The 24,839-nt window shown below is 39.8% G+C and overlaps 1 long non-coding RNA gene across 1 annotated transcript; it reads left to right on the top strand.

Moving 5' to 3' along the window:
• The first annotated feature begins 321 nt into the window (after positions 1-321).
• Positions 322-21,724, top strand: LOC102081786 (uncharacterized). The gene is made up of 5 exons (XR_001224602.3): positions 322-682; positions 15,493-15,566; positions 18,748-18,858; positions 18,950-19,034; positions 20,727-21,724. It is a non-coding gene; the product is annotated as an uncharacterized LOC102081786 (long non-coding RNA).
• The last annotated feature ends 3,115 nt before the right edge of the window (positions 21,725-24,839 follow it).

Below are 24,839 nucleotides of genomic sequence, written 5' to 3'. Positions count from 1 at the left end.
AAAACTGGTTGGTGGACTCCCTATATCCAACTTTATTCATTATTCTAATAGCTCTTTTTTGCAATTTAAATATTGAATCCAAATATGTTTTGTATGTGTTCCCCCAAATTTCTGAACAATAGGTCATATAAGGCAAACAAAGGGAAGTATACAATAAATAAATGTTTTATTTTGAAAGTCTTGTGTTTCTATGTTCACTGTGCTTAGTTTTACTCTTCCCCTGTGGCGCTATTATGTTTATTTGTGTCAGCTGTGTCTCCCCAGGTGTTTCCATTTGCCTCATTACCCTTCTGTGTATTTAGTCTGTTTGTTTTCATTCAGCCTTGTCAGGTTGTCTGCTTTCTTTCCCTCCATGTCATGTCAATTTTCCATGTACTTCATGATTCTACTCAGGTCACGTTTTTCCTTATCATAGTTTCTCGCACGTTCCTGTTCAGAATCATATCGGTGTCTGTTGTCATAGTTACCACAGTTTAGTTTTCCCCGTTAAGGCTGTAGTTTAGTTTTCGCCCCTGTTCGCCTTTTGCTTTATTTTGCACTCATGTATCAGCCATAATAAACGGCTCGCTTTTTGTTTAAGCTTAGTTTTTTCTCCTTTTGGGTCCTCCTTCTCACTCCCCACACAGTCTGCTTCAATTTTGGTGTGAGTTCCCTGTCTGTATGGACCAGGCCCTGTAGAAATGTGAGTACGAAAAAACCCAATGACAGCAATGTGTTTTTCACAAAATTATGCCAGATCGAGCCATAAAGAAAAGGAGAAATCCACAAGTCTTAACTTAGTCAAGTACTAAACAGCTTCATGTACAACTTTTTGTTTTCATTGCTTGAAAGAGAAAAGCATCCACCTACCCCTGATGAGGCTTTTGCTCAATAGCGTGAGAATACTGATGGTGTCCCTTTTGGCAGAGCTGTAATGTTAGCTAGCTTCATGCTTCTTGGTTGGTGGATGTAGACAGTTAACAGAAAAAAGTTCCTGCCTGAAACATTTCTCAACAAGCTCTGTGGATTTTTAACAACACTGTCATGACTTCTGGAAAGAGACATTGCTGCTGACTTTTTCAAATGTATTTTCTTTTCTTTCTTTTTTTGTTGTTGTTGTTGCTTTGAGCACCAAAAGACTGTTTCTTTTCTTTCTCTAAAAAAAAACAATCCTTTTCTAGTGCAGGTACTTAATTTGTCTAGAAGGTATGCAGGGAGCGGAGGGGAGCATAGAGGTCTCATGGGCATTAAGCAGCAGGGTAAACAAGCTTCAAAGCTCAAGCAGAAGCCTCAGACTTGACCTAGGGTGAATCGCAAGTCATTAGTTACATGCCAGGCAGCATCTGGGGTAATCACACCAAACACCATGGGCTTTATCACTCTGAACTCCACACACTATGAGCAAAAGCAACAGGGTGTAGCATGTTGGAAGAATCCCCTTTTAGAATGAGAGAACACCTCCTAAAATAAAACAAGGAAGAAATGTTACACTTTTTAAATTTAGCAACTTTTTTTCTGCTCTTTGCTTCCAGCAACAGTGTTTCTGTTTGTTCACTGATTAAAGGAAACATAGAATGTCCTTTCTGATACCTGCAGCTCAAAGCTTGTCTCTTGAAGACGACAGCACAGCATTTCTCCAAATTTGTGTTTCATATTTTAAATGAGATTTTTGTTCAAAACTGATACGTTTCAATTTTATTGAAGATGTTCGCTTCCCGGGAATAACTTCCATGCTCCGCGTAGACCAGATAAGATGTGGTTGTACAGCATACCGAGACACTTTCATAGAAATCCATCACCACATTCTCTTATCATTACAGAAAATCACTGATTTATTACAGGCGGAGAATGCGTGCTAACCTGTCCCACTATCATTTTGATCATGTAATGACAAAGTACAGTGATGAAAAACTCAAAAGGTGCGCTTCTACCTCCAGCCACACAAGCCTCACAGCTGAGCCCATCATTCCCCACTGCAGCTTCTCTGGTCATCTGATGATAGATAGCCATGTGGCAGATGTTTCCGGAAGTACCCCATTGATAACAGTCCCATAGGAGCCCCTTGATTGGAGTTCATCCCCCTCCCTCAGTCCCACCAGCTCATTCATCACTGGCTGAAATTAGAGGCTGCCCTTGAGTGTCAGCAACCAAAGTGTTGATGGAATAGGTGCTGATGAGATGCACTGATTTGAGTGCTGCATGGTATCCTGAGAGGGTGAGGGATGATTGTTTATGAATTTATGTACTCGTGCAGTAGATGGGGTTGTATTTTCATCCAATGTAATACACCTGTCAATCTGGAGCAGCAAACGGTTATAGTTTTAGATGTTTATTTATGTAAAGTCTGATGTGGCAGTTTCACTTATTGGCAGCTGGACTTGATGGAAAACAGTGAAAAACAGAGGAGCTACATTATATGACATGTTTCAGCTGAATGTACTGAATGTGTAAAGGGAGCAGTTCAAACACAAGTGAAGCTCAAGTTTGTGAAATTGCATAGAAAACAATAGAGGGGAGTGATTTGATGGATTGTTCCAGCATTAGCACAGATGCATAGGTTGTACTGAATCGTGATGGTGAAGTGGGAGTTCAACCAGAAGCACAATGCTTTGTGTTTACAAGCCAACGTACTTTCCAATTCTGACTTCACATGGTCATTAGTTTTAGGCAATTTAATTCTGATGTCTAAAGAAAGAAGATCAATCATGAATTACCAATTTTCCTTTACAGGGCAGGTGGGGTGGTGGGGTTTCATGGTGACTTGGAGGGATTCCTATTGACTTTACTGGACTCTATGAGACTCTTGCATACAGGTACCTATCAAGTGCATGTATGGGTAGATATGAGAGTGAAAATAACAAATAATGACAGGAATCATTTGGCGTATTTTTGTGCATTTGTGTGTCTGCTTAAAGCATCATTTTGAAAGCTTTTGGAGAATTCTCAAAGGAGAAAGGACATAAAAGAAAAGCCATATTTCATCTGCCTTAATTTGATGGAGGAAGTTGGTGGGCAGATGCTTGCTTGTATACAATGATGCTGTCTTTAGCAGACCAAAACAAAGGCACAAAAAGGCTGTATGTTGTAAAAAGGAAAATCATCCTTAGTTTGACTTTTTAATTTTAAAAAAGTACTGTAAGAATATGGCAGAATAATCCAAAGTTCAAACAGAAAATCTGAAGGAAGCAAGAAAATGAAGCAGTGGGAGACACGGGAGTAGGAGGGGGGAGAGCCCGACAAGGTCATTAAGACTGAGGAAAGGGACACACTTACTAAATATAATAAGACACAGGTAAATTCAATTAGATAACAAGACAGGGACTCAAAACACAGCAAGCCACATAAGGAAGTAATATGAATGGGAAGTAACTGAAAGGAATGTGGAATACACACAGACAGAAGCAGGGAAATGCAGAAGAGAGTGGGGAGAATGGAAACACATGAGGAAAGAACAGGAAAACAACAATGAATTATGTAAAATATTAATTACGCTGTAAACCATGACACAAGATTAACAAAACTAATGAATTAATTTATGTATATATATTACATTGATTGCAACTGTACTGAGTGCAGCAGTCAGATGAAATTAGTGGGACACTGTGCCAGTGAGTAAATATTGGCACAGTAGCCGATTATTACAATTTTATCTTGGTACAAAAAGCAACAGGTTGTCTGTTTGGGGTATGACACACAGTTCTCCATTTCAGTTTTGTATTTTTATTAAGTATCTCCCAAATGGCTCTCTTGTACCTGTCTGGATGCCAACGTGCCCTTTTGATTGGGATCAAGTACAAGCTTGAGGCAGAAATAAAAACCTAACCCTGTCTATAACGCTGCTGTGGTTGTGCTCTGTATTTTTGTTTCTGCCCCTCAGGGGAGTTTTACCACACTACTGCACTGAATTACCATTTTATTGGGTAGGGTGGTTACCAAAGTGTTGGCTTTTGACTTGTTTTTATAGTCCAACGAAGCCGACTCATGACTGCTTAGACTGCATGTGTCTGACGAACCAACAACCTATGTTCTCTTTTCTAAGAACTGATCAGTCAGTCTCCAATAATCACTTTATGTCCAAGAGATTCAATCACATACACACTCTTGAAAACTGAGCCGGTTGTGATGTTTGTCCTCATCCTGGTTGATGTTAGCCGACCGGCCATGCTGACCTTCCGGGTATTTTGAACAAAAACCACCTCACCGTAAAATGCCCCCATCAATAATGATATGAAAACACGAAGTGAGAACCTGTAGGCCGCCCGGTGTAAGTGTGTCTTGCCGGGTAGATAATGCTGCCTTTCTAAGCAGACAAAGAGATCTGCCCTCCGTGTGCTGCTGCTGTTCGTATTTTCAGACGCAGTGTTACTCCTCTGAGCCTGTTCGACGGGGTGCAAAAAGCATTCAGCTCTGAAGGATTTGAGAAACAGTGCAATCGTCCTGAATTTAAATGGGTTCAGGGCCCCGCGTACAGATGGCTGTGTACACAGCCAGATACGCCGTTCAATAGTTCGGAGCCCGCTTTTTTCTCTCTCTAATCGCACCCTCTCTTTTTCTCATTGCTGTCTTCGTGGCCTCTTTATCACTGCACTTCTTTACACACCTTGTACATGTAGACTGAAAAACACACATCCCGAAGCACACAGTGTTTTACTCCATTTCATTCTCGTTGCCCCACATCTGCTTTCTCCTCTAATTCTCCGTCCCCTCTTATTTCCCAGGACTGAGGATCCAGATAAAGAAATCGTTTTCCTTTGACCGTCAATCACGTTGACGTAATTACACAAACCAGAAATAACGTTTCTGTCTTTGTTTCTTTCTTACACGTCCTTTCCCCCCAGCCTTCTTCCCTTTCCAGGCTTCTAAACACTGAGAAATGAGATAAAGAAATCACATTTGGGGGAAAATGGCCACAAAATAGCAAGCGTACACCTCAAGCTTTCCCTCGATCCACCATTTGACTTGTCTACCACCCTCAACCTATTGTTCTTTCTCAAACACACACATATCTGAGCACATTCCCCCAAACATTTATTTTCTTTGCTCCACATTGCAGCACAAACTCAAACTGTGAAGATAAACTAGCCTGCAGTGTCAGAGTCTGACACAATGAAAGAATGCCATGCTGCAGAGCACCACAGTGATAGATTAAGACCAAAGTACCAGATTAAAACAAATGAGGACCGGTGAAGGCTTCCAGACATCTCAGTTTTCATCTGATGTAGCAGGCCACCCGGGGAACCAGATGCTGGGAATTTTGAACAATTTGAACAAGAACAAAGCTTTTGTTTAATTGACACAGTGAAGCTCTATTTACATTTAATCACCATGATTTTAAAATGCATTTCTTTCTTTTAGCTGCTGGAAATAAGGCTAGAAAAGCACTGTGGCCATTGCTAAGGTTTGGTTACAGTTATGTAATTGCTCTTTGACAAAGTATGGCAAATAGTGATCCTGGTTTTGGGATCAAACCTGCCTGTTGTTTGCATGTTCTCCCTTTGCCTGCCCTTTTTTAATCCAGCTGCTCTGGCTTCCTCCCGCAGTCCAGAGACATGAATCTTAGGTTAATTGGCCATTCTAAATACTGGATGCAGGAGAAGCTTGAATGATTGCCTTTTTGTCTGTGTTAGGCATATAATCAACTGGCAACCTGTTCACGGGGCACTGTGCTTCTGAGAATACAGCCGTGATCCAGTCAGATGGATGAATCACAAAGATATTTGTGCCTTAGATTAAGATTTTGTAACTATATTTGTTCGAACAGCCTACGCACAGAGCATTTAATTTGTAGTTCTGGGTGCCGTGTCTCATGAGCTCTCTCAGCGATGTGAGGAAGGTTGGGCATTTCATCTTGAAAGACCTGAAAGTTTAATGGAATTACATTAAAAAAGATGAAAGAAGAAGAAGATATTTACTAGGAGGAGAAGACATATGAAATTTGAGAGTAAAAAACGCTTTCAATATTAAGATTGAAAAGCTCCAGTCTTGATGTGTGGGTCATATTTCTCCATTTCTCATACATACTTAAGCGCTAATTACTCTCCTATTAGTTACAAAATGGGCCAATAGCTATAATAGTTACTTATAGACTTATTTCAGTACTTTAAATCCATGTTTAATGATCATTTTTTTCTAATACAGCGCAAAGTCCATGTAAACCTGTGATTTATATATTTTCTTTATTCTTATTTTTTCACATTTATTGTACAGGCTTCACGGTGGTCCTTGCATTTGTTTGTTTCTTGCCTGGCACGAAGGGAAAAGACATTTAATCCAAACAAGTTAATTAGGAGGGAGATAGCATCAGCGCAAACGAGGCTAATGAAATAAACACTGTCCTAAAAGAAGAGATTAGCAATTAAGCTATTGGAGCGCAGAGTCATTTATGTTCCATTGTGCTGTCTTTTAATGTGGCACAGTAATGAATACTGCTCCTGCTTTTATATCTGTGTGAATGCGTGTGTGTAATATATGAGTGTGCGCTGTTGGGTAATAATAACCCACTCTTGCCTATTTGTTTACCAGCCTTTGTTTACTGAAGGACAATATGACTATTTTCTGTTTAACATCCACAGTGCTGACACTCAGTGTGCAAACTATCCTGTACTTCCTGTATTTAAGATGATGCCATGTGATTAGACGAGTGGTATGGATGCACGAATTTTTTTCGTATGCGTTTATTTGAATGATTAAAAGCAGAAAGCACGTGCGCGTGTGTGTGTGCGCGCGCAAAATCCCTGCACCTGCACATTGTATACACAAGCCTCTGTCACTATGTATCGTTTGCAATGGTGAGACAAAGTGCATGTGCTCTGCCTACAGACAGTATGTTACATTCATGAACACACACACACAGAAAACACAAACTGCTCTCGGCTGTGTGTGTGATTCATGCGGTCTGGTCCTGTTCTTGCTGATGAATGGAGACCAAAGGGCTTTGTAGCAACCAGGACACATGGTAACTCCCCCTCGACTTTATCTGCAACAACACCATCTATAGAACACATCTGTCTATCTGTCCAGCGGTGGCTGGGAAAGTCGTTAACCCAGAGACCCTCTGGGCTCCTGAGAGCCACTGACCAGACAAAGATTGAGAATAAGAGAAAAAAATATTAGGCTGGAATTTATGAAGTTTTTACCTTTCTATAGAAAATGCATTTAATAAGAGATATACACCCACCCACCATGTTTTTACTGTAGGTATACCTGTTAGATTACTGGCAGCAACTCAGTGCATTAAGGCACGTAGACATGGTCAAGATAATTCGCTGAAGTTCAAACTGAGCATCAGAATGAGGAAGAAATGTGATTTAAGGTGATTTGACTTTGAAGGTAGCATGGTTGTTGGTCCTAGATGGGCTGAGTATTTCAGAAACTGCTGATCTGCTGGGATTTTCCTGCATAACAATCTAAGAGTTTATAGAAAACGAGCAGAAAAAATATCCTGTAACCTTCTTGATGCCAGAGGTCAGATGAAAATGTCCAGATTGTGTCAAGCTGAAGGCAAAATTGTTGATTATTATTGCTTCATGGTAGGGAATCTAATATATGCATTGGCAAGTGAACACATGCTATGATTATATTGTTGTTATATGCGCTCAATAGTATGTTAAACAAGCAGATATGTTTACTATTCATATTATGTTTACAAAAAATTATTTTAAACATACAAAGCCTGGCACATGTTTTAAAAATGTGCATGTTAATGCAAGCAGGTTGTGCACCTGTGTCACTTTTAGCAGCGTTGTCATCTCTGTGAGCACTCAGAATTTTGCATGCAAGGTGTTTGTGTTGTGGAGTATAAGCCTTCGTGCCGACTCTCTTTCTGTGCTTATCTCATCTTTTAGCGGCTTATTTTAGAGCGCCGGTGCCTGTGATTGTATGAGTTTTGAGTATTCATACTGGTTGTGAGTTTGCATGTATAGTAGCTGTCTCTGCCTGCTGGGATTTTCTGAGCTGTATTCACAGAAAGAGTGTGGATGAGAATATGTTTTTGGCTCCTTACACTTTGTTGTATTATTTAAAAGATAATGTAAATGTCTTATAAGACATAATTTTTCTGCTAAACAACCAAGTATCACTCAAAGTACATGAAATGATCTGCACGTTTGACTGTATTTGTAAAGATTTACATCCCTGTTTGCCACTATGCACATCCCCGAACGTATAGGTCATTACAAAAATATGCTTTCACGTTGAAAGTGTACATACGTAACTAAGGTAGTGTGTTACCCATAGTATGGGTGTCTACTCAGGTGTATCCTAACGTAAAAGACAGTTGCCTAGGCAGAAGTCATCCCTCATGTCCTCCTCCTAAACAATAGCCTATTGTGGCACACAGGCAGACTGACAGATTCAATATAGGCCCTGCAATAGAAAGCAGATTAAGTCACTGCATCATTGCTTACGGCTCCTTTCAGATGCCATTAATTGCTTTCATCATTGGCAGCCATTCTTTAGCTTGAAGTAAAGCGATGTAACAAAAATGAATCCTTTAGCAAGAATGGATATCGCCATTTCAGAAGTGGTTGCAGAGCTCATTTACCATCCTTTTGTGAGGAGCATGTTTTTTACTATAGTGATAAATAATGAAGTTATAAAGTGTCACCAACAATAAAATAAACATCGTGGCAACCATGCACATAAGTTTAGTACACAGTTAGCCTATAAAACCAGCCAAATATGATGCTGCAATAATGTTAAAACCTATAAATGTTAAACTTCTTGGTATTTTTGCTTTAGGCTCAACTGCTTCAATAGAGCATCTTTGTTTATAAGAAATGCTCTGATGGATGCAGCATGTGCATTTAATAGAGAGAAAGAGCCAACTGTGGTTTTCTCTCGCTCTCTTTTTTTTTTTGCTTGTTTTTATATCACTTGACTGACTCAGTGCTGTGACAGCTTTTGGCTGTTGGTTCTGTCATGATATCATCATTCTGGGATTGAGGGTCATTCCTGGCATGCTTTTCCAACTGTGCTTCAGAACAAAAAGCCACAAGGGGATTTTCAGACAGGCTAATTTTGATGCCAAAGTTCGTCCAGTGCCACAAACTTTGAGTGTTTATCAGAGGAAGCTGTCGTGGGCCGGGTGGTGGTGAGAGGAACAAAACCCCCAAATGTGGATCCACAGAAGAATTATCCACCTAAATTAATGTCCCTGTCCTGAAGGGTCATGAGGGCGCTGCATTAGACTTCTCGCTGTGGCCAAAGTTAACAAGGATAATAAAAAAAGGCAACAGAATTATCCAATTCCACTGTAAAGTACTGTCCAATCAGTTTTCCAGCACTTGGGCGAATGTGAGCAGAGTGTATACCCAATGTACATTTCTGCACATGTGCAGCCATAACATGCACATGTATGACAGATGTCTGACAGATGTTGTGTTATGCTTCAGATCATAAGCTGCTCCTTTTCTTCTTTTCTTCTACAACTTAATCTTGATTTTGTCTGTCCTAAATATTTTTCGCTGAACTGTACAGACTCTTTTAGATGTTTTCTGGCAGCCTGACCTGGCCTTCCTGTTCCTAACCCTCTATATTCCCATCTCTTGGTTATAGACCTTGATAGTGATACACCTGGCTCCTCAAGGCTATCCTATACTTGGTTAGATGTTATCACACTGTTTTTGTTAACCATGTAAATCTGTCATCGTGCACTAACCCTGCTGTGGTCTTCCAGATCTTTTGATGTTGCAGAAGTGCCCAGTGCATTTTTTCTTTTTAAGAATTCACAAGGTTGTTGGCCTCTGCTGATGTTTTTGCTGTCTCTCTGATGGATTTATTTTCAGCCTAATGATAGCCTCCTTCACTTGCATCAACATCTCTTTGGATCCAATGTTGAGATTTCCAAATGCAAGTTTAACACTTGGATTAAACTCCAGATTTCATTTGTTAGAAAACAACAAATGAACAGGCCTCACTTGGCAACTGCTTGTCAGTCAATTGTCCAATTATTTTTGAGCCTCTGAAAAGTGGGACTGTTTAAAAATCCTGAACAGTCAGTGCAATGCTTTTGTTAACCACCTTAAATTAAAACTGTAAGTTAAAATCCACTGTGGCGAAATACAGAAACATAATTACAAAAACTTGTCATTGTCCAAATATTTATGGGCCTAACTGTATTCATATACACCACCAAACTATTGTTTATACCAAGCTCCCAAGCTTGTATTCATACGTCTTCACACATATAACAGGGACAACAAGCTGAGCGGTGGGTTTATTTCACAGTATTAATATATTTCTGCAAACTTTTATCTTCCAAACAGTAAATTAAAAGACTTGAGTATCAGGTTGAGCTGTACTTTTATGATTAATGGCACTACTTTGTGAGTCACTCCATGCAGCAAATAACCACAATGGTAAAAGCTGTGGAACGCACTGCAGGAGATTAAGAACTATAAAACTAAAAGGATGACGGAGAGAAAGGCCAGACGTGTCTTTTGGGGTCTTCCTGTAGCACCCTGAAGCCACTGGTTGTGAACTGAAAGAGAGCTCAATAATTTAAACTCCGTCATGCCAAATACTTCATTTTCTCTTCCATTAAACTCATTTTATTCTGTTCCTTCATCTACATTTAATTTGCTTGGCCTACATTTGTTTTGTTCCAAGACTTCGACCGAATTCCTTTTGCTAAAGGCAACGTGGGTTTCTCCGAAGTTTATTCAAATTTAATAGAATCGTGGCATCTTGATTTTTATGTAAAAATACCCTCCTCATATCGAGTTTGTGTTGTTTTTTTTTTTTTTTGTAAAGCGCATTGTGTTCTGCGTCCTGATCGGCTGTAGACCATTTTCAGTCTTGCTCCTGCGTGTCTCCTGTACAGTACAGAATGCGTTCAGCTTGTCAAATTTACATAAATCTTCGCCTGCAGAAGACAACAAAAACAGTGTCGACGTCAAAGGATAATAAGGTGCATTAAGTGAAACCAAACAGTCAGATAAGTCAAACTTCTTGACTTATCTTTACTGGAAAAAGCTCATTCTTCTTGCTTCCTCCACTTCCGTACCATTGATTCATTAATGTTGCGTTCTCTCAGAGCTGCTCTACAGTATTCCCATGTTCTGGACCTGAAAACAGGGTTTGATCTTTGGTTTCATTCTATAATACTGGACTTATTTTTCTACGAAGGTTTGAACTTGTGTGTTTAAACAAGAGAGAAACGTGTGAAGATGTTCATGCCTGTCTGAGACAAGTGTATAAAGTGTGTAGTGAGGGGTTTTACGGCATCTAGAATAATTGTAAAAAATAAAGTTCACTACTTCGCGCATTTCATCTATTGCAGGTTATTTTTAGAATGTAACACCCGCGATAAACGAGGGACCACTGTAGTTTTTCCCTATCCTCAGTGAGAGTAGTGACAACTAGCTGTCCCTTAATTCTACACATACACCTTATTTAGTAGACATCTTATTTTTGATCATTGCTTCTGTTGTAATCTGCTAGCAATGAAAAGATTTTTGGTTTCTTCTTGTTGTTGCTTTTACTCTGAGTGCTATTGATCAGTCAGCTTTGAGCAAGGAATCGTTGCATGCAGGTAAACAGTTTGCTTAAAGAATAAAAGAGAAGTGGCAGAAGACCAATGCCAAAACCACTGGCTATCATCTGATAATTTAGTTAATTTCTCTCAGTTGTTAAAAATGTATCTGCAGCAGTATTGACTTTTTCACCTTTATTGTTCTGCACTAGTAGCAGTTGTACAAGTGACCCAAGTCTCCTTTCGTAAACAATGACCAACAGACAAGAACAGAATTGCCTACAACATCAGACTCACAAATGGATTCTAGTAAGACTGATCATTACTTTTCTCTTGTTTCCTCTTGTTTTTCTTTCTTTTTCCAATCCCTGTCTGTGTCCTGTGTGTACAGTTTGTACTGTTTGTTCCTTACCTCTAGGACAGCGGGTTAAAAGTGCCAGATATCCTGCCAAGCTTGGGCTGAAAGTCAGACGTTTTTTCATAGAATTTACTCTCTTATTACGTAACTAACTCACTGTATGCTGAACTCATAGCCTGATCAGGACCAGCATATGTTCAGAGTTTCAGTTTAAAATCAGGTAGAAGAGCCCACAAGTGTGATATAGATCCTCTGCTAGGAGGATCTGTGTCACATTCTCATTGGATTTTACATGTATTCAGTTGGTGATGCTGGAAGTGTAAACAAGATTTTATGTCTGAGTTACACTCCTGGAATTTCAGCTAATAGAGCTTAGATTAGAAAATAGATCACTTGAACTTGCTGGTTACTTATCAGCAAGAATACCAATCAATAAAAATAATTTCCTTTGTGTTGTCAAAGGGTTTTCTCCTTTATTAGACTATGTTACTGTAACCATTTTTTCAGTTTGATTTTCAGTGTGTCTTTGAATTCAGCCCCACTGTAGGTTGAACATTTTAAAAAAATGGCAACATATTATCCAGTCCATATCAGTGATGGATATCCAGCATGTTTTTTCCCTTTGAGATGTGATGTGTTTTGAAAGTGTTCCTTTAATTCTTTTAACAGTGCATTTGACCTTTGTAGATTAGGGAAAATCCAAAATGAATTCAAACATGTGCACCCATTTCAGTTTTTAAAGAAGTTAACATGCTGCACAATCATAACACCCTGGAAAAAGAAGAGGTCAAAGAAACCTTTAAAAGCTCCAGATTACCATGACATGCGAGTGATGAAACCTTTGACCACAGCTGTATATAATTTGTGTGTGGATGTCTTTTTGTTGCACCAGTTATATATAAATGTGTACAGCTGGCACAGCAAAAACACATTTCCAAAGTCATAGAAGAGCCGAGACATCAACTCCCGATTATTTCCTATGCAGAAAATCTTCATCTTTTCACTCTTCACATGAACAGCAGTGAGAAATATTGAGTGTCTTAAGACTTGTCATCTCCCTTACTTCTCAAACATGTCTGCTGAATTACAATGAAGTCATTTTGGCTTTTGACAAAACAGAGCCTAGTGCAGAGCGCTGTTGAGTAAAGTGAGAACCAGTGGGTAGCATTTCCCCTTATTCTCTTTCATCCATGAGAAATGAAATGAGAGCAGAGAAAGCACCCTGAGAGGTGAATGGATATTCTGCCACCTGCGGCACAGACCATGTCGACTGTTGAAAATAACTATATAGTACCAAATGCCATTTAGATTCTGCCTCAGAGTGTGACTGTTTGATGAGACGCTGAACCCCGGTGACATTAGATCATCATTTTATGTTGCTACTTTCATTTGAGCCTCTTTACAGCCGAAACAGTATGAGGTCTGATGGATTCTTTGATGCTCTGTATATATGTTTCTGTGTGGGGTTTATTCTCAAAAGTAGATTTTTTTTAAAGGGGACATTCCACACTTTATTTTCTGCCATGCATATATATATATATATATTAATGCGATGTTGGATGCTTATTTATAACAAGACCAAACTTTCAGATAATGAGGCCAAAACCTCAGGCTTCATATTTCATTAAATGTGCCGTCGCCAACAGTTTTCCTGGAAACTTGGCACCAGTGGCCGTGGATATCCTTAATATGGTCATTTGAGGCTGGCTGCTAGTACAGCAGCCCCACGTTCCTTCTACTGAAGCTTTCGGTTTACAAGAAGTTGTTATGGTCCTGGATCTGCTACCCTGTGATTTTGAGTTTTTTGTGGACTTTCTAGTTTTCTTTGTGTAAATGTGTGATTCTTTGTCACAGTCCAGGTGAGCTGCTGGAAATTTCCACTGGGTTCCAGATTCACCTGTGTCCACCAAGACCTGCGTTGTCTTGTCACCGCCAGTTTGCCAACTAACCCATGTTGGTGACAGGCTCTTACGCTCTATGCTATTGTCTCAAGTCCACCTTGTTCTCTTGTGCTGCAGTTTTCTGGTCACGTCACAGCTCATCCCTCAGGCTTTGCTCATTTCTCGGACTCCAAGCCATACTCTCTGCTCTTCACACTCCATCCCTTGGAAAGCTTCCAGCTCTCCACCTGCCTGCCCTCCTGCCACCTTTTGCTCGCTGGATCTCCCAAACTCAGGTCAGCCATTCCACTCCTCTCAGCTCACCCGGAGCTTCACCTTCTCCCGCCAAAGCTACTCCAACTCCACCTGCAACTGCTACCACACCCGTTTCCGGCCACGACTCAGTTCACCTCGTTAGTCCCGCCGGGCCCTCACCCTTCACCCTGCTAAGTTATATATTGTATACATTCTAAGTTTTCCACATTTCTTTGCCAAGTTATTACACTGTGTTTGTCACTAAGCAAAATAAAACTGTTAAAACTACTGTCGTCTTCGGACTCGGCTCTGCACTTGGTTCCAGTTTCAGTACAGGCTTCCGGGCCCCCTTTGACATTCTTGGTTTTCCTTGGGTCTATTTTCAAAATCCTTTTTTGGGGGGTGGCATATTTTCGATGTTGTTCTGCCTTTTTCTGTAAAGTCTTCATCAGTGGTGTCCCCCTTGTTTGGTTATTTCCTCTTTTATTTTGGTAACCTTTGTCTAGTGTTGTTTAATGGTATTTAGTTTATTTCCCTTGTCCATTTTTTAAATGTGTTTTTTTTAATGCGTTTCCCGTTTCCTCTTTCTTCATTATCTTGTGTTTTGCATGATCCTACCTCATGCCATTGATAAATTTGGATATTTTTTTTTCAAACGGAGTCATTTTTTTTTACTAACATATGGATTTAGGGCGTGTGCACGTGATAAATCTTTTAATCATCACTGAATTAAGGTTAAGTACTAGATTTGTATATTAACAGTAACATTAGTACCATCCTTTATATATCACAGTATTCATATAACTGATGATTAAATCTGTAAAAATTGTAGGCTTTTTTAATCAGTTTAAGTAAAGAATCTCCTAAAATACCATTATTTGTGCACCAGGAATGTTTCAGCCAAAATTGAGGTGGTTTAAGAATTACATTGGATCCCAAACATGCGTGTGTGCATGCTCTGTAAAAGATGGATGAATAAACAATGATAATAAATACTTCAAAGTGGCTCCGTCCCCACTGTAGCAGACTGTGCTCTATAATAAAACAGCCTTGTGATTTCATCCGCTTTTATTAAATTTAGTTGCAAATCACATATGAGAACAAACATGTGTTACCTTGGCAACTGTTGATCACACTTCAATCCCTTTATTATTCACATAGAAGAGGTGCCATATGTTGAATGCGTTCCATCGCTAACATTCTGGGTTGATATGAGATTTTTATGTAATCTGAGACATCCTGTTTTATTTCTTGTAGGTGAAAGTAAGGTTGTTTTTACCCCCACACCTCTTTGGATAGGAAAAACACAAATATTTCAAAGATTGAGATATTGTCCATCAGCAGGCAGCATAAATCCTGGCATGACCAGTTCTCACCCACAAGATTAATATGACAAATTATTTGCCAAAGGCTCACAACTGGCATCTTATTCCATACTGACTTTTCTTCTATGTTTATCATTAGTTCTGTTTTATCTTTTAAAATGCTTTTTCTAAATGTTTTGTGCACAGTGACTTCTATTCTTAAGCTATTTTTTTCAACCACAGGTAAACCTCTGTAACGTCCACTGAGAGTAAACAGATGGATGTAACTTTGAGGTCTGAAAACTGAAGCCAAAAAAGTAAGTGTCTTAAACCTGCATTCTATTTAATGCCCATCAGGGGGTAACTCTTGTGGCTGCAAAATGACTTCCAGTTGTATACCTCTCTATGGGCAAACAGCCCTGGCTTTCTTCTTTGCTCTGCAACCTCACTAAACACTTTCCTGATGACTTTATGACCTAGATTTGGGTTTTACTGAAAAGAAAATTAAGTCAATTTTATGACTTATGATCCAAGAGTCACAAAGGAGGATTATTCTGGGTATTCTCATTGGCTAAAGGCTCATCACTAGCCAATGAGTGTGCGGTTTTATAGTCGCACCATTCTTTGCTTGTTTGAAAAAGAAGAAACACTCAGTTCAAGTCTTCATAACAGGACTTCACAAAACAATGGGTGATGTCAACATAGCTTTGTTCACCTTTTATACTCTCTGGAGTATTATTAGGGTCAGACTACACAGCTTTGCCTTTTGAGATGGTCAGATTAGATGGTTAAGATTGGCCACTAGACACAACCCTCGCTTATTGTGCACACACGGCAGCACTGACCAGTCATTTTTTCCAGTAGAGTTACTGAATACAGTTTGACATGCTTTTGGCTGTCTATCAATATTGTGTACAGAAAACAACAAATTTCAGTCTTAAACTGTTTTTTTTTTTTCTTCCAATACCACAGAGCTATCAGATCACTCTATTTTTAGGTTTGAGTCAGAGCTACACGCTTCCATTGATTGTTTGATCCCATTGTGGGATTTGTTGCTATCAGCCTTTATTGTACAATGTGTTTGCGCTTTATTAGAAAGGATCAAAAGTCTGTTAATTGATGCTCTTCTTCCTGATCTCAGCATATGGCGAGCTGCTGCACCGCTTAATGCTGATTCCCAGGCGGGTGATGCCTGGTGAATCACATACAGCGCACACACCAACACACACTTACGCTAATGAACATGTCGAATGATAGATTGCTGAGTGGAGGGTCTCCAGGGACAAAGAGAGGCTCTTAAAAAGAACAGAAGAAACATGCAAGTGCACCCATGTACATTTGTTTGATCCTCTTTTTGTTCCTGCACAGATACACTCGCATGTATTTACACACACATGCACAGATTTCATCAAGCTATCTCATCTAGGACAAGTATGCTCAGCTTTGTTCTGCCTGGTATTTGTTCCCAAAGAGAGCCAAGGTAAATTCATAACTAAAGCACTGTGTGTTCACGCATTAGCATATAAGACGGAAGCAGCGCAGGGGATGAGGAAAAAGGCAGAGAGATACACAGTCTTTCTGGTGTTTAAATTAGGCATTTGATGGTTCAGCAAGGGAAACGGCTGTGCCAAATCAAAGCATCTGAGCAACAAGTGGTGCAGGAGTGGAAGATATTTACCATGCAGCACAACAGGGGATTTTAGTCAGTCTGTCTGTGAAGTTCAGTCTGTTGTGTGATTTCTGCGCCTGATTTTTTATTTTATTTTTTTTGATCAGAAACATTTGAAGCTGCTCAATGTTTTATTTCTTTGCTGCACAGCCAGATCCTCTGATGGAACTCATGGGATCAGAGTAAGGTCTCCTCTGCTTCTGTAAACAAGCTTTGCTGTTGTTCGCCGAGAAAGGTGCTGCTATTCGAAGTCGTACAGCAATTGTAATATTGGAAAGAAAAGCTGTTTGCTTTTCTTTTTTCTTTTTTAACAACTCACACAAAGGCGGTGACTTATCTAACTGGACAGCATGTGGCACAACAGCAGGTCAGAACATTAGCCACATGACAAATACAATTCCCTCCTGACTGACTTGATGATACTTGGCTGTGTGGAGTTTTGTCTCAGATTCCTGAGCTGATTTCAGTCAATAAAAAGACACCAAGCGAGGCAAGAAGATTGTTAACCAGTAGTGACCAGTGTCTTTTGGTCAATTAGTCATGGCGGTACTTTTCAGCTGGTCCAAGAGCACATGCAAGTAGTTATGGTGACCAGCTGTGGGTGTTGCATTCTCAACCTATGGGGGGACCGCTGCTTGCAATGAGATTATACAGGTCACATGCAGCTTGTGTGCAATGTGCCTCTTTAGTGTATAGGGGACTTGACTTAACTGGTTGCAAACTAGCTTTATTCTGATTATACTCCTGGAGTGGTAGTTAAAGTAGATGTAGGTGGCAGCAACATGTACATGTAAGTTGCTTTGAAGACTGCAAATTACTGCAAATGATTTCAGACCTGTTCCCAGACTGCAAAGCATCCATGTTAAAGCAACAAAAATGCAAGTTCATTGCACAGAGTCAGAATAATTCCAGTCATGCTGCAGTCTCCAACCACTTCTTTCCCTTGTTTGACTATTCTATTCCCATAACCATCCGTTTTCCAAAACCTAGGGTTTACCTGTGGGCCAGCAGTAGCTCTTGGTAACCTTTTTATATGGCTCATAACTTTAGCAAAGAAAGAGCACCTTACTTTGCTGTATACTTTGCTTTATTTGACGCATGCAGTGTCACAGTCTCGCTAAAATAATTTCTTATTTGGTACACTCAATAAACTGGTGGCTGAGTCTACATGTTACATGTATTGCTCTGATATAGATTTTATATATCGGTGCAAACAGTTAATTCAAAGCAATTTTCTTCATTCAAATTGATTTACTATTACATATTTCCAGAAAATGACAGCAACAAGGATACTTGTAACCATTACAAACACTAAACCCACACACAGCAGCTCCACTGACCTTTACGGCAAAACACAAAGAGCGCCCGAGAGCTTAAAGAATCACGGGAAATGTCTGAAAATCACACAAACATCAGGTTTATCCGACAGTCAGACCACTTAGCAGGTTTTCTGTCATTCAGAGGCCGCGTTGTTCCAGATCACTGACCCAGACTGTTGTGAATGTGAAAGAACATCATTTGTGTATTTTTTATTTTTGCTTTATCAGGTCAGCTGTCACTATTATGTATGAGCTTTGCTTTTGTTCTGATATTTATTAATTTCTCTGTATGTTTTTGGACTTCCTTTAAAAGAGGGTGGTGTAACCACACAGGGTTTAACCCTTAATTCAAATTTAAAGTAATATAAAATGTTTCTGAATGTGTGTCTCAGAAAGATTTCTGATGTTATACAAGTTCAAACATGCTTTTATTTCATCATGCCTCAATTATTGTAATTCATTAATCCTTAAACTGAGCAAATCACCTATTAATGTTCCCACATACTGCAGTCAGGCTTCCTGCCAGGTCCTCTCTAAGGTTGGATGTAACACCGATTCTTCCCACTGGCTTCCTGTAAAGCTGAGGGTTCAGTTTAAAGTTCCCTTTCAGAGCTCTTTAAGGTCAGATGTTTCCCTGTATTCGTGAAGATGTATATAAATATGTTAACTCCTATGTCTCAGAACTGATCATGTCTCTGGTACCTCGGTTCAGGTTCAGGACAAAATCAGACTGTGCACTTATGATCTGTGGACACTGATGATACCTTTAAGAAGAAGCTTAAGATCCACTCGTGCTGGTTTGCTTTTATTTTGTTTTATCCATTTATTTTATATTGTAGCGTGGCTGTGACTTACATACAGCAGGTTATCTACTAATTGGAAGGTCGGTGGTTCAGCCTCTTGCTCCTCCAACCTGCATTTCAAAGTATCCTTGAATAATATACTGAACCCCGAATTGCCCCCAATGGATCCACCAGTGTGTGAGTGTTAGAAAAATGCATTTGTGGGAATGGGTGAATGAGGCTTGTAGGAAGAAAGTGCTTTGAGTGCTCAAATTGAGTAGAAACTACTATATAACTAACAGTCCATTTACCATTTGTGACTTTTGTTCTTGAAAAGTGCTGCATAAATAAACTTTACCTACTTATCTACTGGTCCAAGAAGAGACATCTGGTTCTTTGGCTGCAAAATAGTTCAATATGTGTCCTCCAGCTCTCTCCTCTGTTTGCAAACAATGCTATGAGGATTGTGAGAGTGAACCAAAACGTCAAAGTGGTGGGCCAGAAAGCAAAGCAATGACTTGAAACAAATCATTAAGCGAATGGGAGCCATAGATTAAGATGATTATTCTGCACAAGTAGGTTCATTGCAATTGATCCCCTTTACATTATTGAGTTATTTTTCTCAATGTAATTTGGTAAATTGATTGTTGTGGTTAAAACTTGAGTCCTTTAAACATTTTGGTCTGATTTCTTCAAATATTTTCGAGCCTGTAGCTTGTGTTTCCAAAATGGGGATATGGGGTAAATATCGCCTAGCTGCCACTCCATGTCAGTTAAAACTCTCTTTAGATCTACGTAGTTCTGCACTTGACACATGTTGTTGAGTGGTTTGCAGTCAATAGATAGTGATGTATTGACTCATATCCAGCAGGTTGAAATGCGTGTACATTAACCTCTGCGGGTTGTTTCAGAGTTCTTTCCCATGATGCCCCGCTGGGCAATCAATAGGACCGCAGACACATGACATTTGATGTCTCTGACAGTGTGTGTGAAAATACAATCGCAATCAGTCCTTTGCCCTTATTCTTTTTTAAAGGGCTGCTTCATGCTCTGAGCTTTAGTATCCAACAACTTGGCACAGCCCAGCATGCATTATATCTTAAAAAGCTGTGAGTGAAATGAGCAGCTGTTGTTTTTAAGGTTTCAAGACTTAATTTACACAGCAATGGAAAATCTACTTCACCCGCCTTTCTCTACATGATGTAATACTCTGTAAAAAATTATAATTTCACCTTATGATATAAAAGATCGGGCATGATCAGAAAGCTAATCATGAACTTGATATTCAGTCTGAAGCAGGAAATGTTTCTTTATTACAAATATTCTTGAACACAATACATAACTCTCTGAAACTATTTGACATAAATCTTTTCCCCTTCATATACCCAATGAAATGAACTAAACTTGGTGACATGGAGTTAATGGATGGCTTCAGGCTGCGTGGATCCTCATCGTGACTAATCCTAATGACTAATCCGGTTGTAAATGATAGACCTGTCACTCTTTTCTTTACAGTGTGTCTCACACGGCCTATTTCTGTACAGTAATATTCACATGACTGCTTTTTAGAGCTATATGAGTTTATTTTTTCAGTGTTTACATTACAATAGAAATAAGTTGTAGCAAGGAATACAATGACATACATTTCTAATATTCCAAAGCTGATTCACAGTGAAATTATTTTGTTTACAACTGTTTCACAAACAGGGGGTGGAGGACCCACTGCAAGTAGGAGCATGGATGACTCCCGAAGCACCTCCTACTTGATCCCCTGAGGGATGTAATCGAATGGCTTCTCCACATCCGTAAAACACATGTTGACTGGTTAAAATTCATTGTTCTTTCTGAGTCCAACGAATGGAATGGACTTTCCTCCCCAGGACGCTGGCACAGACCTTCCCAGAGAGTTGTATGATTCCCCCTTATCTGGAGCACACCCTCCCTTTCCACTTCTTGAAGACTGAACCACCACCTCCTTCTTCTAATGCAGAAGCACCGTCTCTCCATGCAACATTACAGAGACGTGTAATCCAAGACAGCCTTACAACATGCACGGCCTTAACAAACTCAAGCAATTTGCATCCATCGTAAGGACTCTACCACCAAGGAGTTGTTTAGGAAACCTCAGTGATCTTACACCTGGTGATGGGTCAGTTGTCTTCCTTGAAGTCAGCAGCAGGCAGGCCGTTCTTCTCAATCACACCCTTCAGATCTAACTGTTGTTGCTGGTGTAAGTGTTGAAGTCTCCCAGCAGGACAATGGAGTTGCCAGTTTGGCAGCCATTGCACCCGGCGCCTCCAAGAACGCTGGAATTTTCTTTTGGCGCGTAAGCACAAGCGATACTCAGGACCGAACCTGAAGGTGCAGGAGAACAACCCTTCATCTATAAGGCAAAAAACCTAACATAGAGACAGCAACCCATGGAGATAGAAGTATCTTGTTGAAAGTCATGTGAGGGAATCCATGGAAAGGACTGCTTACAGGTGGAAATGGTTAGCCTGTCCGAATGCTGTAGAAAAATGCACTTATCAGTATCTCTAAAGTTAGTTTTTTAACATGTATGATTCCAGTTTGTTTTAAATCTCCACATAAATGTCCGTTAACAGGGTTATGTATCAGACTATTTCTTTGCCAGAACCTGTAACTTCCCACTATTTTCTCATGAACGTGAGGTTGAGGCTATGATAATAAATGGCACTCTTTTGCATTGCATTCCTTTTTTTAATAACTAAGACTTGTGTGCACTTAACATAAAGCTCATAGTGGTTTCACTTCTGAAGCTGGATAGCATGCGTTAGGGCAGTTTTAGGCTTTCAGGGGCAATTTTTGTCCCCTGCTGATTCAGTAGAGCCAGGAATTTAAAAACCTGGCTCCTCTATTGACTTCTGGAAATTCCACATTAATGAAGGTTTATGTGACATGCTGAATGCCATAAGCTCAGTCTGGTCTCATTAATGGGGGATTCAAGCAAGTTAGTAGGTCCTTAATCAAGCCCAGACAAATGAATGAGACAGCTGCTTTTCAGGCACTCTGTATCCTGTCAAATGGCTAAGCATTTCAGAAGGAGGGATTTAAAACTGGAGAAGGAATTTTTATTTCACTCCACTGTCTAAACTTTCTATTATTGAACAAAAATTTCAGATATGCACCGTGCATACCCGTGTTGCATATGCCGATCCAAAAGGGAAATGTTCTTTGTCATATTGCAATAATAGTGGCTTCTGTATGTATTGCATGCCATCAAAGTATATTTCTGATCTATTTTAGATCACTCCGATATTGCAGGTGATTTTGTTCTTCCTTTAATATTACTGCTGGTTTTATAGTGAAAAGCAATTTCATGGCAGGTGGGCAAGCCTCCACTGTGTCTGAAGATGAATGTTGTGTTTCTATGTGGCTTTGGTGAGCAGGCAGACACTCTCAGGAGCAACGTCGCTCATTCTGAGTGTATCAGAGGAATAGAGGCGATTAGTAGCTGTGGAGGCTTGAAGTCCACTCATGGGCCATTTCAGTCGTTCTCAGTAGATTGCATTTCTGTAATTTCAGTTTGTTTCTCTCCACTGAGGAGGTATGCAATAACAAATTCTTCAAGGCTTTGGAGATAACATCATCATACAAACATCCTTTTTAAAGGATGTTTAGAATATGAAGGCAAAGTAAAAGTTGTTGGCGGCTCGTTATGACCACACAGTGCACAGAACACTTTCCTTTGGGCTCTTACATATGCATGAATGTCAAAGGGCTTCAGGAGGAATGACACATTTCAGAATTAAAGTGTGTTTGAGGGAGTGCTCAGCCTCTCTCTGTATCATGAGTCAGAGTGAGTGAGCACATTTGCTCGGGGACTCAGGGACTCAGAGATGATTCTTATTACAAGAAAGAGCTGAAATATCAATGGTGCATCACCCTGGTGCCCAAATGGAAAGTATTTAAATAATTTTGAAGCTTTTCAGTCAGGACTGCTATAGCTAAATGAAGATTGTTATTTCCATGCAGATGGCTGTCATCCTTACATGCCTTCTATGTGCAAACATGGAAAGGGAGAGCAGCAGCAAAACCCTGAACATTGCAGGTAGGAATTGGCATTGGTTAAGTTAGACAAAGTTGGAGGCAGGTTGAAAAGTAACTTGCAGATCTGTGCAAAGCAAGCTACAGCAGGTTAAATAGGGCACACTATGTGTCCAACTGGAGGTGTCAAAGGGTATGAGCTGGCTTGCCTGAAATAAAGTAGTCATATCACTATTTAATGTAGACTTTTAAATTATGGGAATAAGTTTCGTCTGAGACCAAAAAGTTTTTCTTTCCATCTTTTTTTTTTTGGGTGGGGGTGTTAGTCTATGGCTACGCAAACTCTGTGTTTGTCTGGTAATGAGTGTTAAGACAAACTGCAAAGTCAATCCTAGTATAACTATATGTATAAGAGCAATTACAGATATTAAAAGAACAATCATCCAACCAACCAACAAAGACACTATTTGAATCATCTATGGGAAATTAAAGGGAAATAACAGAAATGGCTGGAGCTCCTGTTTCCATTTTATCAATAAAAAGCAGTTCTGAAAACTTGTTTTGATCATTTTCCAGAGTAATGGAAAATATTCATTTCTTTTTAGTGCACTGAGCATCACAAAGTACTTCACTGGCTGATAATTATATTGGAGTGGAAGCCAAAAATCACAGACAGCAAAACAATTTGAATGTCTAGATTCCACTAAAGGAAAGATATAAATATTTTTCTGTGAGGTAAAGTGGATGGAGGAAATTTAATCCAGACATTTTCTTTTTTTCCGTCACTTTTAGTTTAGTTCCTGGACAAGAAATTTGAGATGGTAGCTGAAAAATTAAACACAACAACAGGATAACCTTGTTAATCCACAGGGGCGGTGGACTGACCACCACAACCAACCGCTCCACCCTGTCATCCCACTTTTTCTATGCACCAACTGCAAGGAGGTGCAGGCACACTCCATTACCTCTGGAATGGCAGTGGAATTGAATTAGCCGAAGGTGGCTTTAAGCATGTGGGCTTTCGTGAACCTGTTAGCGAGGTGCGAGTGCATCATCTTTCACAATCAGCCGCCTGTGTGATGTACACGGGAAAATGAGGCTGCTGTGGCTCTGCAGATGGAGTAGCACCTCGCTGGTGAAAATGTATTCGTTTTTCCTCTTGCTTTTTCTGGGGTGAGAGATCCTGCTAGCGCGAGGGTGCTGGAGATAGGAAAGATAAAATAGAAAGGGATATGTCTGATTCGATCTGTGGGTCACGGTTAAAAGTTTAATTGCAGTAATAACTGCTTTGATTACACATTGTGACCTTTTTTTTTGTCACATTGCTGTTTGACTTGCAGTCTTCACTTTTTACAAGTGTAGAACTTATTACAAGAAAGAGCTGAAATGTGTCGGCATGCTGACGCCTCTCCCGATCCTTTTAATCTGACCTGGTGAAAAACCACAACGAACAACTCGAGACAGACTTCTTCAATTCAATCAACTTCTTTATTTCAACCCCTGCGCAGAAGGGAATCAGCTCAGCATGAAGCCTCTTGCAGATTCGAAGGGCAGTCCTTCGAACTGTTACATTTATAATATTCCAAAGTTCCTTATTTGCCTCCCACCTTTCCTGTTATTCTGTTATCACGTTCGCCTATACGTCTACACAGTTTCGATCAAAACAACTTCTTCCTCATCTATAGTCTTCTACCTTTCCTTTTAAGGTCTTGCCCTATCTTTAACCCTTTTTTTAATTGCATATCTTAATTGTTTATGTGTGTGTGTGTGATGTACATGTCTCTGTCTGCAGTGTGTGTGTGTTCCTGTCTG

Source organism: Oreochromis niloticus, linkage group LG18 (assembly GCF_001858045.2).
Source record: "Oreochromis niloticus isolate F11D_XX linkage group LG18, O_niloticus_UMD_NMBU, whole genome shotgun sequence".
Lineage (NCBI taxonomy): Eukaryota > Metazoa > Chordata > Actinopteri > Cichliformes > Cichlidae > Oreochromis > Oreochromis niloticus.
This window is presented reverse-complemented; position numbering and strand designations above follow the sequence as displayed.